General features: G+C 41.2%; 1 protein-coding gene and 1 long non-coding RNA gene across 10 annotated transcripts in view; both read left to right on the forward strand.

The window, feature by feature from the left end:
* The window catches only part of LOC147378351 (uncharacterized), a 30,772-nt gene extending 26,224 nt beyond the window's left edge, over window positions 1–4,548 (forward strand). The window contains exon 2 of the long non-coding RNA XR_015146318.1: window positions 4,504–4,548. This is a non-coding gene — a long non-coding RNA (uncharacterized LOC147378351). The remainder of the gene's footprint in view (window positions 1–4,503) is intronic.
* Window positions 1–16,619, forward strand: part of FMNL2 (formin like 2) — a 332,826-nt gene that overhangs the window by 122,602 nt on the left and 193,605 nt on the right. The gene's annotated exons all lie outside the window — the stretch shown is intronic.

Here is a 16,619-nt window from a genome sequence, read left to right on the forward strand (position 1 = left end):
ATTAAGGAGATCCCAGTAGCTTTTCATTAAGCTCAGGCTCCCTGTCTTCAAGGGCCACTGCATGATTGGAAGTTTAATCAGCGAGCCCATGGAAGGGGCCTAAGGTGGCTGTTAATGCCATTAATGCCATTGAATTAACCAGAGAAAGGACTGACCCTGGGGGAAGCACTCCCCACCTGTAGCTGTTTGTACTTGGATGTAAAAAGCAGTGTGCCTGGAGGAGCCCCATGCTGCTGCAGGGCCAGGAAACCCTATCCCGGTTTCTCCCTTTGAAGCAGAGAGATGATGAAGGGTCTCCAAGCTTTTGTGGGGATACTAGATATCTAGAGCCCCTAGATACTTGGGGCTCCCCTGGTGGCTCAGCAGTGAAGAATACACCTGCAGTACAAGAAACATGGGCCCGATCCCTGGGTCTGGAAGATCCCCTGGGGAAAGAAATGGCAACCCACTGCAGTATTTTTGGCTGGAGAATGTCATAGACAGAGTCTGGAGGGCTACAGTCCACAGGGTCGCAAAAGAGTCAGACACGACTTAGTGACTAAACACCACCACCTAGATATGGGAGTAGAAGGTTTTGCGTACAGAAGGCCTGGTATTATTCAAAGCCCACCTCAAGGGTTTTCTCTTCTGATCAGATCCCTTGGAGGGGACCCCTGGAGTGGGGAGGTAACCCTCCTTTTATATGACCAGCCAGAAGGGAGGCCTGGGAGGAAGGGCACAGGATGACACTGCCAGAAGGTGAACAGAAAAGGAAAGAACAAGCAGATAGGAAAGTGCACTTAAAATGGGTGGGCGTGGGGATTTGCTCCCTTTTAAAGGCAAGAGGAGCAAGGCCTTAGGGAGAGAAAACAAATAAGGAAATGGAATCAAATCAGATGAAGTCCTTTAAAAGAAAGGATGGTGTTAACAAATCTATAGACAGAAAATGAGGACAGGCACACTGATGAAAGTGTCAGAGGAGAGTTTCAGCTGGTGTAGGGCAGAGGGGAAGTTTATGTTCACACATTGAGGCTGGTGCTCTAAAAGAGTGAACCTTGGAGGGTTGGGACATCATCGCAATGGGGACCACCAGTGTATTTCATGTCATAGTTTCCTCATTGGATAATGTCCAGTGAGTTCAAAGCATTTTGGTGCATCATAGGTATTGATTGATGCATTTGAATGCAAAGGCAGAACATCAGAAACATGCAGGAATGTTTTGAGATAACATGTCAAGCTAGGAGCTTTGTTCTAAGCTCCCTGTAGATCTGTTGCTTTGGTAAATTCCTATGTTAAATTTTCTTTCCAACTATCCTATGAATGGAAAGAGGAAGATTTCTTTAGCTTCATTTCTTAGAATCATGGATTTGGTAAATGAGGTTTAAAGAAGTCTAATAAATGAGTGTCTCCATCTTTAATTTACCCTTCAGTTAGTCAGAAGTAAGAATCTCAGAATATTGTATTTAATACATTGTCTGAAAACTAGATTCTGGAGAATGTGCTGTTTGAGTCAATACCTCTTTGTACCTAGTATACCCTTCAGCCTACTCTTGCTTACAAAGAATTCAGAGAGAAGTGGTGATTTTCAAAGCACTAGCCAGTAGGGAATGCCATTTTGATGGAGGTTTCATTAAAATATTTTTGAGTAGCACTGTTTACTTACTACCATATTTTGGTTTTGATTATGGATAATTTTTTAGTGCCTAAAAAGTGGAATTAGTTATTAAGCAGAGTCTGGTCAATGTCTGAAATAAATTAGAAGAGTTGTGGGCAAGAAACGAAGATGCTGTCAGAGTTGGACAGGGTAGGAGGTAACTTTGAGAACTTGGGACTTGTCTCTTCACTAATTAAGCAAACACTATAGGCTAGGTACTGTGCTAGGATCTAAAAAAATAAAGGTAAATACAGCACAGTTCTTCGTGGAGCTCATGATAAAATGGGGTGACAAACATGAACAGATGCTTGCTTATTTACCTTTAAATTGAAGGATAGTTGATTTATAATATGTTTAAGGTATACAGCTGAGTGATTCAACTATATACTTTTTCATTACATTATTACAAGATACTGAATACAGTTCCTTTGTATTGCTTATCTTTTTTTTATATAGCATTGTATATCTCTTAATGCCAAAGGTGTAATTCATCCCTTCCTGCTGCTTTCCCCTCTGGTAATCATTAGTTTGTCTTCTGTGTCTTTGAGTCTGTTTTGTAAATAAGGTCATTTGTGTCATTTTTTTAAACTAAAAATGCCACATGTAAATGATATATGTAATATTTGTCTTTCTCAGACTTGACTTAGTAAGATAATTTCTGGGTCCATCCATATTGCTACAGATGGCATTATTTCATTCTTTTTTACGACAGAGTACCATTCCACTGTGTATATGGTACATTTCCTCTTTATCCATTTAACACAGATACTTTTAAACATTACCATGATTGTAGTGGTGTAGATTGCTCCAAGATTCCCCACTGTTTTCGGGAGAAGTGATACAAGGAAGAAGTCTTAATGTTGATGTTAGTGATAGGTACACTACCTAGAGTGGTTCCTAACTCCCCCTTACTCACACCTGTGACTTTAAGTCTCTGAAAGTAGTGACAGTTACACACAGTTGGGAGTTTGTATTCAACTCAAGAGATCTCTCCACAGCTCTTTGTGGTGGGTGGATATAGGTCTGAGAGGATAGTATATAGTAAAGGTCTTGGTAAGAAAAAAACGGTTGAAAGATGCTCTAGTTTTCTATTGCTGCTATAACAAATTGCCACAGACTTACTGCCTTAAAACAACACAACTTTATTATCTTACACTTACGGAGGTCAGAAGTTGGACATGGGTGTCCCTGGGCTGAAGTCAAGATGTTGGTGTTCCTTATGGAGGCTCTAGAGGAGAACTTGTTTCCTTGCCTCCTCCAGCTGCCACATTTCTTGGTTTTTGGCCTTGTTTCTCCATATTCAAAGCAAGTAACGTCAGGACGAGTCCTTCTCATGCTGTCATTTCTCTGGCCATGGTCTTGAAATGATGTCTAACTCTGGGCACTCATGTTGTAGATTGGGCACACGCAGATAAGCTGAGATAGTCTCCCCATGTCAGGGTCCTTAACTGTAATCGTAACTTCAAAATCCCTTTCATCATGTAAGGTAACATAGTCACAGGTTCATGGGGATTAGAATGTAGACATCTTTGTCTATCAGAAAAGGAGGCCTGGGTTCCTTCTCCTGGGCTTATGGTTCTTAACCTGGGTGAATGGGCCTCCAGATTAATTTTCCTTCAAGTTTTTGTATCACTGCCATCATTGCTCAACCGTTGTCTTTGACAGGTCATTCCTTGGCTCACAATACTGCTTGGCCAGGCACTCGGGTCACTGCACAGGAGGTCCTTCATCACCCTTTCCCATCCTGGTCTTGATCGAGAACTCTGTGTTCTGGTTGGATGTGTTCCTTTACCATGGCCTCTGTCCCCTGTTCTTTCTGCGTATTCCTTTGCCTGCATTGTCCCTGCCAGACCAAGACATCCTCTTTTATTTTTGTCCATCCTTATAAAATCCTGCAACATTGGTCATCTTCATAATTACTATTATTTAATGTTTTTAAAATTTATTTCTTAATTTTAAAATTTATTTTGACTGTGCTGGGTCTTCGTTGCTGCACAAGCTTTTCTCTAGTTGCAGCAAGTGGAGGCCACTCTATAACTGGCGGGTACAGGCTTCTCATTGTGGTGGCTTCTCTTGTGGAGTGCAGGCTCCAGTAGTTGTGGCACAGGGCTCCCCGGCTCTAGATATTGTTATTTAGTCACTAAGTCATGTCTGACTCTTTCAACCCAATGGACTGTAGTCCGCCAGGCTCCTCTGTCCATGGGATTTTCCAGGCAAGAATACTTCTCCAGGGGACCTTCCCAACCCAGGGATTGAACCTTCATCTTCTACATTGGCAGGCAGATTCTTTTCTGCTCAGCCACCAGAGAAGCCCTATTATTTAACTTTTGTGTGAGTGTGTTTATCTTCCCATCTACACTAGGGTGCTTCTCATCTAGACTAGGGTGCTTGTTAGAAAGGCATTGTCCTGGGACTCACCCTCAGAGAGACTGATCGAATGGCCTGGGATGCAGCCCAGGAGTTTGGCTTTTAACAGACCCTGTGGGTGATGCTGATAGAGGCAGCCCACACACAACTTGTGCTGGGAACTCGTTGAGAGCAGAGGTGAATGACCTGTCCTCCTGTAGTGATGAACATCATGTTGTTCTTGTGGAGGAGATCATGATATTTTTTTGGGGTGGGGGAATGAATCCTGTTTTTTTGCAGGACAGTTTGAACCTAAAGAGAAAGAGGATCTTATGGGAAGTGTATAATAGAGTTCGGGGCACCAAACGGTGCACCATCATTTTTGAAAGTTCAGTGAGGGACAGAGCCAGTCTGTGCACTCTGGTGGAAGTGGGTAAGATCAACAGTGATTTGGAAATAACCTGTGAAGATGGCAAAGTGGCCAAGCCTCTAGATTTGCTATATTTAACTTTTCTGTGTTTCAGGGACCTAAAGTGACGTATCAAAAGCAGAAATTCTGTTGTGGAAAAGATTTGAAAAATGGAAGATGGCTAATTCTTGGGAACTTGCAGAGGGAACTCGGTGCTTTTGGTGCCCTTTTCCATCACTAGTTCTTCTAGATGACTGGAATGCAAAGAATACCCCAAATCTGAATTCCCACTGAACCAAGCATTTTTGGAATGAGGCCCTTCATGAATATGCCATGATTTTAATTTCTGCTTTTGTTAAGATTGAAATAGAGTCTTTGTTGTTTTGCATTATTTCCTAGACCTCCTGGAGAGTTTAAGTCTGAGGGAGTGGATTTATTTTATGAGATTGATTTTTGCCTTTTCCCATTTTGGGGGATCTTATAGCAGGAACTGAAACTATTAATAAGCTTATGAAGCAGAAATATTTTTTTGTTTATTTTAGCGTTCTACTTTTCATTAATTTTCTATCAACTTTGTGGCTAAAAAGGAAAACATCAATTTTTATTGAGAGTAGAGCTTTAAATAGCTAGTTAATTTAGAGTTCCTCTTATAATAGTAGTCTTCCTATTATAAATAATTAAATGAATTTAACCTGGACCAGAGGAGACAGTATTAAAAATAACAGATGTTTCTGTGAGCTCTAAGCTGCCACAGCAGCGATACACTTGAATTGGAAATTACCAAAATTTCCTTCTGCTTCGCTGGTCACCAAACAAAACAGACGCATTATATTACTAGCTTTCATTTGAAGATTTGAAGAAGAAGAGCTTTAGTATAAGATGAATTGTGTTAGGCACTTTAATAACCATCTTTGATTCAATTTAAGCCAGTTTTGTATGTGCTGTCTAAATTTTAAAAATATTCCATAAATTAAGGTGTGAGAATTCCTTCTTTTTCCAGTGGGCTTATTTGCATATGTGATGACCATGTTCTCTTCAGTTGGTTCTGTGATGATGATTTCTGATTCTGATAGCGCTGATAACCGTGTGGGCTCAACAGGGGTGAGGAGTAGCGCATGTGCTGTGCATCCAGAGCTAAATTAGAATATGGATAATTAATGTAATTATTTGCTTTCAAATGCTTTTTTTTTTTAAGTCGCAATTATGTGTGCAGTGTCCTTCCAGGTGAAATAAAATGAAAGAATGAAGGAAGTTACTACTATATTGTTCGTGCATACATTATTTTTTCTGGATGGAAATCTGCATTTTTAACACACAGCTCGCAGTTAAAATTCACTCCTGTGTAAGCAAACCTAGGAATGATCAAGGTATTTTGGCTATGTATTGAAATAGAGTCAGTATTTATGTAGTATCTTGATAATTTAGAGGAGAGCCATATATAGTAATACTGTGTGGATCACATAACTTTAAATTTCTCAGTAGCTACTATAAAGGATAAAAGACAGTTGAAATTAATTTTTAATGATGTTAAAAGTCCAGATTTTTGTTCTTTTAATTGTTTATTAGTATAAATAATGCCAATATAAAAATATTATTTCAACATGTGCTCAGTATACAAATTACAAATGAAGTTTTACATTAAAAAAAAATACTAATTTTTCAAAATCTGTTGTTTGATTTACTCTTAAAGCACATTTCAATTTGGATGTTGAATTTTCACTGGAAACACTGGATCTTTAGACTAGAAAATGCAGAGTTGGAAAAGTAGTCACATACTAAAGTTGCCCAGTAACTGAAGCGAACGTCTGTTTTAAATTTGAATTAAAAAGTAACATTAAAAATTCAGTTCACCAGTCCCTCTAACCACATTTCAAGCGCCAGTAGCCCCATGTGACTAGTGGCTACTGTATTGAACAGCGCAGATTTAGGTGTTGAGACAAGACTTTATGCACCTTCAGTATTTAAAAAATTGAAGATGGTATGTTGGAATTCTCTAGGTAAGGATACTGGAATGGGTAGCCATTCCCTTCTCCAGGGGATCCTCCCGATCTGGGGATCGAACCGGGGTCTCCTACATTGCAGGCAGATTCTTTACTGTCTGAGCCACTGGGGAAGCCCAGTAATTATAAAAATGAATGCCTGTGTATTTGTAATGGACAATTAAGAGAAGTGCGGGCTAGAGCAGTGCTTGTCCAATAGAGCTTTCCATGATGAAAATGCTCTATATTGGCACAGCTCAGTAAGCGAGCCATTAGCCCTGTGCAGCTTTCGAACACTTGAAATGTGGCAGTGCAACTATATTTTCGTTTTAATTAGTTCGAAACTAGATAGCCACATAGATGGAGCTGGTGGCTGCCATATTGGCTAGCACTGCAGGAAGTTTCATAAAGGAGCATGTATTAACAGAGACAGTGAGAAAAGAACAAGACATTACTGAGTGGGGACTAGCATAGACCAGTGCTTCTCAGACATTAGTGCACATTGCAATTATAGGAGGATCTTGGAAAAAACAAACCACCTATATTCAGGCTTCCCATGTGACAATGATAAAGAATCCACCTGCCAATGTAAGAAGTGCAAGAGACGCAGGTTTGATCCCTGGGTCAGAAAGATCCCCTGGAGTAGGAAGTGGCAACTCACTCGAGTATTCTTGCTTGGAGAGCTATTCCATGGACTGAAGAGCCTGGCGGGCTACAGCCTATGGGGTTGCAAAGAGTCGGACACAACTGAGCATATATTCAGCTACCACATCCAGACATGCTCATTTAATTGGTGTAGGTGACCTAGTTATTAGAATTTTCCAAAGCTCCTCAGGAGCAGATCTGTGCTGGCTTTTTGTAAATTTGTTTTCTCTTCATATCGTACAGAAATTTGTTAGACACAAGCACAAATAAAGAAAAAAACCAAATCAGTACCTGCTGTTTTCTAGGTTCTTAAGACTACTGAATACCTGCTCCTTTTGGATCATACAGAACCCTGGGCATTAGACAGAAGAGAAGTGATTCCCATTTGGCTAATAAGAAGAGACTCAAAGGTCAGCTCACTTGCTGAGAGCCACACAGCTGGGGGGCCGAATGTCGTGGCTTCAACCTGGATCTCGTGTTTCTGCCACCACATAAGCAGAGCAATATAGAGTATCCAGCTTCCTCCAGTTTGTGGCTTGTTTTCTCTCTCTTCATAATAGAGCCCTTGTGCTTGGATTTATAAAGAATGTTTCTTTTGATATTCAGGAAAAAAAATCTCATTAACAATTGGATGTTTGTAGTCCCTACAGATTCATGATCCTCTAAAGAGCAGTGTGCTGGGTGTTGGGAGATCTCTGCTCTTTTCCTGTTACAACATATGAGCTTGGTGACCTTGAGCCAACCAGCTAGTTAGTTGGTGCATCTGATTTCTAGTTGCCAGAACAGGAATGATCAAACCTGCCTGTTTTATAACTTGTAGAATTGTTGTGAAAAAAGTCATCGCCCTGAATAAAAGACTATACTTCTGGAAATTATACTTGAAATACTTATGAGAGTAAGATATTTTTTCCTTGACTCTTTTAAAATAACTAAGAGCATTTTTCATATGGCAGATGGGAATTAACCCTCACGCCACCTTGGGAACAGCACTTATTACCCCATCTTACTATTGAAGAAATTGATGTTCAGTGACTTGCCCATGGTCACGCATTTTAGGAGAGGCAGAGCTGGGATCTGAACCAATGGGCTCTTGCTCCAAAGTTTGCAGTAACATCTGCTCCAAAGTCATATCCTTGTGGCCCGAGTGCAGTTTGCCTCCTGTGTTCTGTATCAGTGGTACCAAGAGGTGGCAAGATTCATTAGTGACTTTGAAGTTATTTTGCTTAGGCTTGAAAGAGACAGTGACTGTTTGCTCAGTCTCAAGTAAACTGTGAGTAAAAACGGCTTTGGAAAATATTGCTGTTCATGTGTCTCTCACTTGAAGAGCAGTGAGCTTGCTGTGCAAAGGCAGCTTTGAGACTGTCTTCTTCTATTAGGGAGATACCAGTACCATTCATCCAGAGTTTAGTTTGAATTGAATTAGTTAACAAATAATTGAATATTATTTTCCATTCTCTCTGGCTCCTTCTTCCTTGAAGAAGAGTATTTTAAATCTAAAATGAGGTATTTGATTTCTATGATGGTTAAAGTTCAAATATGTATTTTCTTTCCCCTCTCTTGCTTTAAGCAGACTTATTTGAAATTTTTTTTTTTTTTTTTTACTGATTGCTGAGTCCTTTTGTTATCTTCTTCTTTGGCTAGCTTTAAACATGTTCTTCTTTTAGCCTTATAATTTTTCTAAAAACTTGAGGCAAACATTTCTTATTTGGCTCCCATTTGCTGAGTATTATCATTTTCAAGGTTTCTGTCACTCCTTGGGAATGCATCTTTATGAACTGAACTTTGTCCACTTCAGTGAAATTGTTTGGGGGAAAAGGGAGCAGAATACACTTTCTGGAAGGTTTCTCCTGGCATTTGCCTGTTGATGAGCTTTTAGTATTTCCATGTCACTGTCCTGTCCCTAGAGGATAACCCTGGATCTTAGCGCACACTTGATTGAGTGTAAAATGAGTTAGCACAAATGAAGTGGAAACAAATCGGTCCACAAGGAGGAGGTTCAGATGCTAAGTCCTCTAGTTCAGTGAGGTTGAGAGCATTTCCCTAAGAGCTGCTCTGGGTATTGCCTGTCCTATTTCATAGAGAAATAAGCTACTGTGTGCATGCAGTTGCTGTTTATGCCCTTGACATTTGTGCTGTTTTGTGGGGGCGAGTGCAAAAAAAAAAGTACCCTTATCTCTGGCCTCAGGAAGCTTATAGAATTAGGAAAATGACTTTATTTTCTAGACACTCACCTACCTCCTCACTGCTAGGCACAAGATGTACAGAGATTTAAAAAGAACCACAAGCGCTACCCTCTTTGAGTAAGCAGCTTAGTAGAGAAGTCCTCCATGACTTGTGTCACAGTGTGATGAGTACAACCATAGAAGTGTGAACAAGAACCAGCAAGGGCTCATAGCACAGAGCCAGAGATCAGCCATCGAGGAAGTTGGGGAGACGTCACAGTGGAGGAGCTGGGCAGACTTGTGGGACAGGGTGTTTTGGGGAGATGAGTACCATGTGCAAAGGCACTGAGGTATGAGACAGTCTGATGTGTTGGAGAACGGACTGCAGGAGAAGGGAAAACTGTAAGTATTACTCTGTATCTGCTGGGCAGTACAGAGGACTCCAAAGCAGAACTAGGTAGGTTTGGCAGTACACAGCTGGGATGTTCCAGGTCAGCAGGCTACAAGGACTAAGTGGTTCAAGTTGGATAAAGGCATAGTATAGGAAGGAATCCAGGGGGGTGAGGGGAGACATGTGACCCTTTTAGTATCCTGAATGAGACTTTCAGATATGAGCCCAAATATGGTGTTATGAGAAGGGGGCGACAGAAAATGAGATGGTTGGATGGCACCACTGATAGAATGGACATGAGTTTGAGCAAACTCTGGGAGACAGTGAAGGAGAGAGAGAAGCCTGGCGTGCTGCAGCCCATGGGGTTGCAAAGAGTTGGACATGACTGAGTGACTGAACAACAAATGGTGCTATGTTTTGATTGTTTTTGCTCCTCTTTGAGGACATATTTTACTTTAACCCCAGTAATTATGCCAGATTGTGACAATGGATCTGTTCTCCCCTTGCCCAAATTAAACAGTTTGCATAGCGAATAGAAGGCTCAGCATTGTCAGCTGGAAGTACTTGCTTCTCTTAAGGAAGGTCATAATTCCTCCATGGAAGAACAGTGTTAACACACTTGTCTTAATGTACAGGCACCAGGACACTGGTGGCCTTATATCCACAGCAAAAGTAAGGGGTTCCCTGGAATTTCCTTTCCATTCTGGGAACATGGAGATATGATTAGAAGACTGTCCTTCATGAAAGCATCAGTGAATGATGGAGATGAGGGTTTGCGACAGGGACCAAATGATTACTGGGAAAGTTGCTAGATAGAGTATTATGGTTTGTTGTTTCAAGAAGCAGCTTGATGTTGTGGAAAAAAGCACTGGACAAGGATTGGAAACCTTGGGATTTAATCCTCATTTTATTCTATCTAGTCCCATGACCTGGGTCTTTCTGAACCTTAATTTCCTAGTGGGCTTCCCTGTTGGCTTAGTGATAAAGAATCCGCCTGCCAGTGCAGAAGACCCAGGTTTGATCCCTGGGTTGGAAAGATCCCCTGGAGTAGGAAATGGCAAGCCATTTCAGTATTCTTGCCTGAAAAATCCCCTGGACAGAGGAGTCTGGCAGGCTATAGTCCATGGGGTCACAAAAGGTCAGACACGACTAAGAAGGCACAATGACGACGAATTTTCTAGTAGACAAATGAGGAAAATGGAGTTGGAAGAACTGAAAAGATTCTGGAAGGCTGGAAAATGACACAGTACTTGACAGTCCATGAGCCCTGACTGCCTCCTGTCATTTAGCACCTCCATCTGGCTGCCCTTTACATCCTCCGCCCGGTGATGAGGGAGGGGCTGTACTTCTCAGTGGGCCAGGGCTGGGCCAGCCTTGAGGGGACTCCCTGTCATTCTGCAAACCACCTTTAGAGAAAACATTTCACTATCAGCAAAACTTCATTTCTTTAGTTTATTTTCTCTTAAGGATTTTCTTGAAGTGAGTCGCTCATTTGTTTCTGACACTTTGTGACCCCATGGACTATACAGTCCATGGAATTCTCTAGGCCAGAATGCTGGAATGGGTAGCCTTTCCCTTCTCCAGGGGATCTTCCCAACCCAGAGATTGAACCCAGGTCTCCCACATAGCAGGTGGATTCTTTACCAGCTGAGCCGCAAGGGAGATGGAGATAATTTACAAGAAGAGGTTGGAATTCTCTTTTCTACCTTAACCCTTTATAGCATCTCTGTCGCCAGTTACCACTTCAGCTCTTAAGTAATGCTAGATACAGTCTTGGGCCACTTTGGATTGAGTCATCAAGCCGGGAGTCTGGATTTGAAGTGTGGACCTCAAGTCACCTGATGAAATGAAAATGGCATCAGGCCATACTGATAACACTTGGCCCCCTTTCGCCTTCTCCCTCCTAAGACGTCTCAAGTTTTCCTGAGCGTTGAGGGGCAGTTGGGAAAGAAGATGGTGATGTAGACAGCCCAATGACTGTGGTATTCTGGAACTCTAAGCATGATAAATTCTTAGAGTTCCTTCTTTGTATTTGACAGAAGAGATCTTCTGTTCTCAGCTTGACCCAAAGAAGCATAGCAACATCTGCTGTTCACTCCAGGTGCTGTAAGCCAGAGGCCAGGAGGACTGGTCACATCTTTTTGTAGAGTTGGGTTGGTGCTGGTGATTCTGTGGCTTCTCTTTTTGAGTATCATCAGGCTGCTCTGATTTTGTGTCTGAAGTTTCTGGTGCTGCTGAAGATCATTGCTTTTTCCTTTGTCCAGCTGCCTCCAGCCTGGGAAACCTCACATAGAGCCAGTGGGGGCTGCTTCTGCCATGAGAGAAGTCATAGTGTTCTTATGCTTAGCCTCTCCCTGTGTTTACTTCTTCCCCAGACTGATATCACCTTAGCTTAACCCCCGAGGAAGCCTGGTGTCTGGGCAAAAATCTCACTTCTCGTTTTTTCCTGGTAACTTGGCTCTTTTTTTTTTCCCCTAAGCAGAGCTGGGATCATGGACTTTGCCCATCCACCCCACCATCCTGCTCTTTTTTTCCTGGAAGTGCCAAAACATTTCTCTCTGTGCTGAACCTGCTCATCAGTAATTCTTGATGGATTGTCGTTCCTTTTGGCAAACTGAAATTATAAAAACACAAAAGTCTCAAAATAGATGTAACCAGACTCCTCAGACTTAATAAAGACCACATGTGCTCACACTTGGGATTGAGTTTGTTCTGTTTGGTAAGCGGTACTTCTCCCACTCTCTGGCCCTTCCCTGCCTCCTTTTCTGCACATGGAGACTGACAGAGCTTCTCCCATGATTCATCCTGTGTAGTTAGGCTGCATCTTTTTTGATCCTGGGCACCCTGTTCTGATTGTATACACTCTTTAAAGAACTGTCTATGCAGACGTTATTTTGTTTGCCAAAGTTGTTAACAGTGTAGGGTCTATTCTGGTTGGAATTTCTTAGAGAGCTGCGGTCTTTTTCCAGTGTGTGCTTGTGCACACAGTGGGTTTTTGCCATGCAGCATTTTACTTCTTGGTGAAAGGTGGTGCAGGCCAGTGGCATGCTTTTATTGGGCTCTCAATGTGTGCCTGGCACTGTGCTCAGCTATGTGTTTTAGCTCATTTAATCCTCAAAATCACCTTATTTCATGGATACTTTCATCACCATCATCCCATTTTCCCAGTAAGGAACTCAAAGCACAGAGAGGTTGAGCTGCACGCCCAAGGTGCCATGTCTGGTGATCTGGATTCTAAACCCAGACGGCTAGTCTCCAGAACCCCTGCTCCCAGATCTACACTGCTGCTCTTAAACTGCTAACCCAAGTGATCATGCAAGGATTGATTTAGCCTCTGACTGAGGAGCCATAGAAGAGTCATGGCTTTGATTTAACAGTGATGTCTTTATTTGAGAGAGTGTGCAGAATTCTGATTTCATTACTTCCCTTGACACCTTACATTAACAAGTAAACTTTCCCTGATATATTCCTGCCTAGTTTCCTCAAGAGAGGATTTGTTTGGTTCTAGAACAATGCTATCCAGTTCAGGAACCACCAGCCTCACATAGCTATGGAGCATCGAAATGTGGCTGGTTTAACTAAAGAGCAGCATTTTCATTTCATTTCACTTTTAATTAAATTTTGAAACAGATAAACTATGTTTGAACCAACTTGAGTATGTAAAGCTGCCCTATTTCAACTGGATCTTTTGTGACATTTAAACATAAGTATATCTGATGAAAATTTAGCATCTGGGTTGGAATATGTTCTAAGTATAAAATATACTCAGGATTTGAAAACAAAGTTTGCATTCTTTTTCATATTGTATCATTAATAGTTTTTATATTGGTTACATGTTTAAATAATACGTCTTCCTTAAACCAACATATCTAAAATGTTGTTATTAAAATTGACTTCACTTCCTTTTTACTTTTTGATGTGGATACTGGTGAATTCAGTTCTATTTGCGGCTCACCTTTTAATTCTGCTTGGCAGTGCTCTTTTGAATCGTAGATGTGAATGTTCCTCTATAGAATAATACTTTTGCTAAAGTGAGTGCTTGAAAGATGGTGAATGGGTAATTTGCTGGTGGCAGCTGCCTGTGACAATTGATTCAGTGGGGAGAGCTAATGTAACATGATGAGTTTGTTGAAGTTGGTATCTTATTTTAGGGTACAAATGCAATAATAATGATATATAATAAGCTGGGCATCACATTCACAATGCTTTATGGCCTTTGAATAAATTACCACTTGGAATATCATGTGATGAGATGAAGGTGGTGAAAAATTGACATGAGTCAATTACTCTTTCAGTCAAGAGGAGTTTTCCATTTCTGCTGAATTTCACTGTAGCACCTGATTTGTTTTTCTTTCCCTTTGACCAGATTTGACAATTAAATGTATGAAGCTCTCATGGCCAGCCTCTTCTGCCTGCTCCAGCCTTCTCCCCTGCTGTTCACCAATTCTGTTGTGATCTGAGGAGCCCTACACAAATGCCATTTCAGACGTGCTGTTGTGTGTGACACCTAAAAGGCAGACAGCATCTCTTGAATCAAAATTGAGTGTGTTGCCTTGGGAAGCCACACTCCCTAAGTGATGACACACAGCTGCCTCTCCGCCCCTCCTCTATTCCCCTCAATGCTGGCTACTCTTCTCTAGCGTCTTGGTCAGTATTTCTTTTTCCGCACGCCCTCTAAATGTTTGTATGCGTTGCATACACTCTTCTCCCCCAGTTCATTTCTGTCTCTTTCTCCACCATTCCGGAGCGTAACTCTGCACGCTCATGGCCTCAGCTTCTCTTGCCTGGGTTCTGAGTAGCTGGTCAAACTGGGAAGAAGTGCTGAACTTCATGTGTCCTTGTACTCCTCTTAAAGGGACCAGTAGTTACAAATTCTGTGCATGCAAGTTAGAGTCAGAAAATACATGTTCTAATTTTTCTTACTACTTTTTTCTTCTCATAATCTTTTATTTTTGCTTTTAATGTCTCAGTCCTTGAATTTCTTCCATTGTAAAATGGGAGGGGTATAAGCATCCAGAGAATTCCCCAGAGCAGCATAGCATTGTCCTAGAGAACCACAGTGAATCTGTGATGCGCTGTGCTTGGCTCTGTGCTGAATTACAGATGAGTTACCTGCTGTTGGATTTGAAACAGTACATTAAACGGAGATATTGGATTTGCTGAGTTTATTCCTATGAAAGCTTTTTGAAAATGAATGTCTTAATTTGTCTATTTCTTTCCTCTTTTCTACCCTTATGTTTGCTTTGTGTCTGCATTATTGCTTTCATGATTGCTTTAAGACTTTCGAATAACTTGAATAACTCAGCATTAAGGATAACCTGTTCCATCCTTTCTTGTAGAGGATGAAGGTGGCTATTTGAGAGGTGGGTGTTGTCTGAGGCTGAATAATGCAGTGTGTAGGGCATATACTTGGAAAGTGGAGGCTTGGATTCGGTTTTCATTTTTGCCTATTTAGTCATAGTATTAATTGAGCGTGTTCCTTAATTTGAGATCATGTATATCTCCCTTAGAACAGGTCTGTTATGTTGTAATTGGTCAATAATTAGCCATTATTATTGGCTGTTTTTTTTGTTGTTGTTAGAGCATTTTTTTAAAATTTTATTTTATTTTTAAACTTTACATAATTGTATTAGTTTTGCTAAATATCAAAATGAATCCATCACAGGTATACATGTGTTCCCCATCCTGAACCCTCCTCCCTCCCCATACCATCCCTCTGGGTCGTCCCAGTGCACTAGCCCCAAGCATCCAGTATTGTGCATTGAACCTGGACTGGCATCTCGTTTCATACATGATATTTTACATGTTTCTATTGGCTGTTTTCTTACTTGAGGATTTAGAGGACAGTATTTAAAAGATTGTTGTCTATGACTTGTCAACTGTAGTTGATAACTAGGACATTTGTTTTAGGTCTTAAGCAGAGGAAAAACTGGTAAAGATGGAAATACTATCTATAAAGGAGATTGAAATTTTCTCTTTTCCTAGTTTCAGTCAGTTCAGTTCAGCTCAGTCGTGTCCAGCTCTTTGCGATGAATCGCAGCACGCCAGGCCTCCCTGTCCATCACCAACTCCCGGAGTTCACTCAGACTCACGTCCATCGAGTCAGTGATGCCATCCAGCCATCTCATCCTCTGTCGTCCCCTTCTCCTCCTGCCCCCAATCCCTCCCAGCATCAGAGTCTTTTCCAATGAGTCAACTCTTCACATGAGGTGGTCAAAGTACTGGAGTTTCAGCTTTAGCATCATTCCTTCCAAAGAAATCCCAGGGCTGATCTCCTTCAGAATGGACTGGTTGGATCTCCTTGCAGTCCAAGGGACTCTCAAGAGTCTTCTCCAACGCCATAATACTCTGTAATGAAAATATACCCATCAACTAGTTTTCCTCCTAGGGCCACTATGTAGTTCTGCCAATACAGTCTCACAATGACACTTCTAGAGTCCCTTTGCAAGCTTAATTCCAGATTTATATGCAGGATTTGAATTGTATTATGGAATTAAAGTGATTTTAATGGTCATATATAGTTCCAGGAAGGAGTGAATCTTATTTTCTGGTTATAATGTGAATTGGAGACCCAAGTTAGCTAATTTGACATTGAGTTAGAGAAAGTGTAATGTATACAATTCTCATTTGAAAGAGGGAACAGAGCAGGAACTTCAGAGCTGCATGTTCTTTTAATGAAGGCTGTTAATGTAATTGTTTTTTCAAAGTGGAGGATTGGCTTCCTACAAACAGTTAGCTGGCCTTGTCCTTGATTTCTCATAGTATGACCAAACCCTGTTCTGGGGAAGTGTTAGAGAATGTTTGGCTTCACATAAGAGACCTCCCTTTCATGTTTAAAGAGGCAAAGAATGTAACTAAGTTGTTCAAAAGATTTAATTTCCCAAGCTGTGCCATTAAAATAAAGAAAGAAAGAAAAGAAAAAAGAGCATGCAGAGAAGTCCTGGAGGCTGTTGTCTTAGTTTTATCTGAGCCAGCCTTTCATTTTTGCCCTTTGTACCATTTGAACATCCAAGGGATCTGAGTCTAACTCCCTGGGCAATTTGGGACCACATTC

Source organism: Bos grunniens, chromosome 2 (assembly GCF_055505025.1).
Source record: "Bos grunniens cultivar Pamir isolate PY7600 chromosome 2, Bosgru_T2T1.0, whole genome shotgun sequence".
In the NCBI taxonomy this organism is placed as follows: Eukaryota; Metazoa; Chordata; class Mammalia; order Artiodactyla; family Bovidae; genus Bos; species Bos grunniens.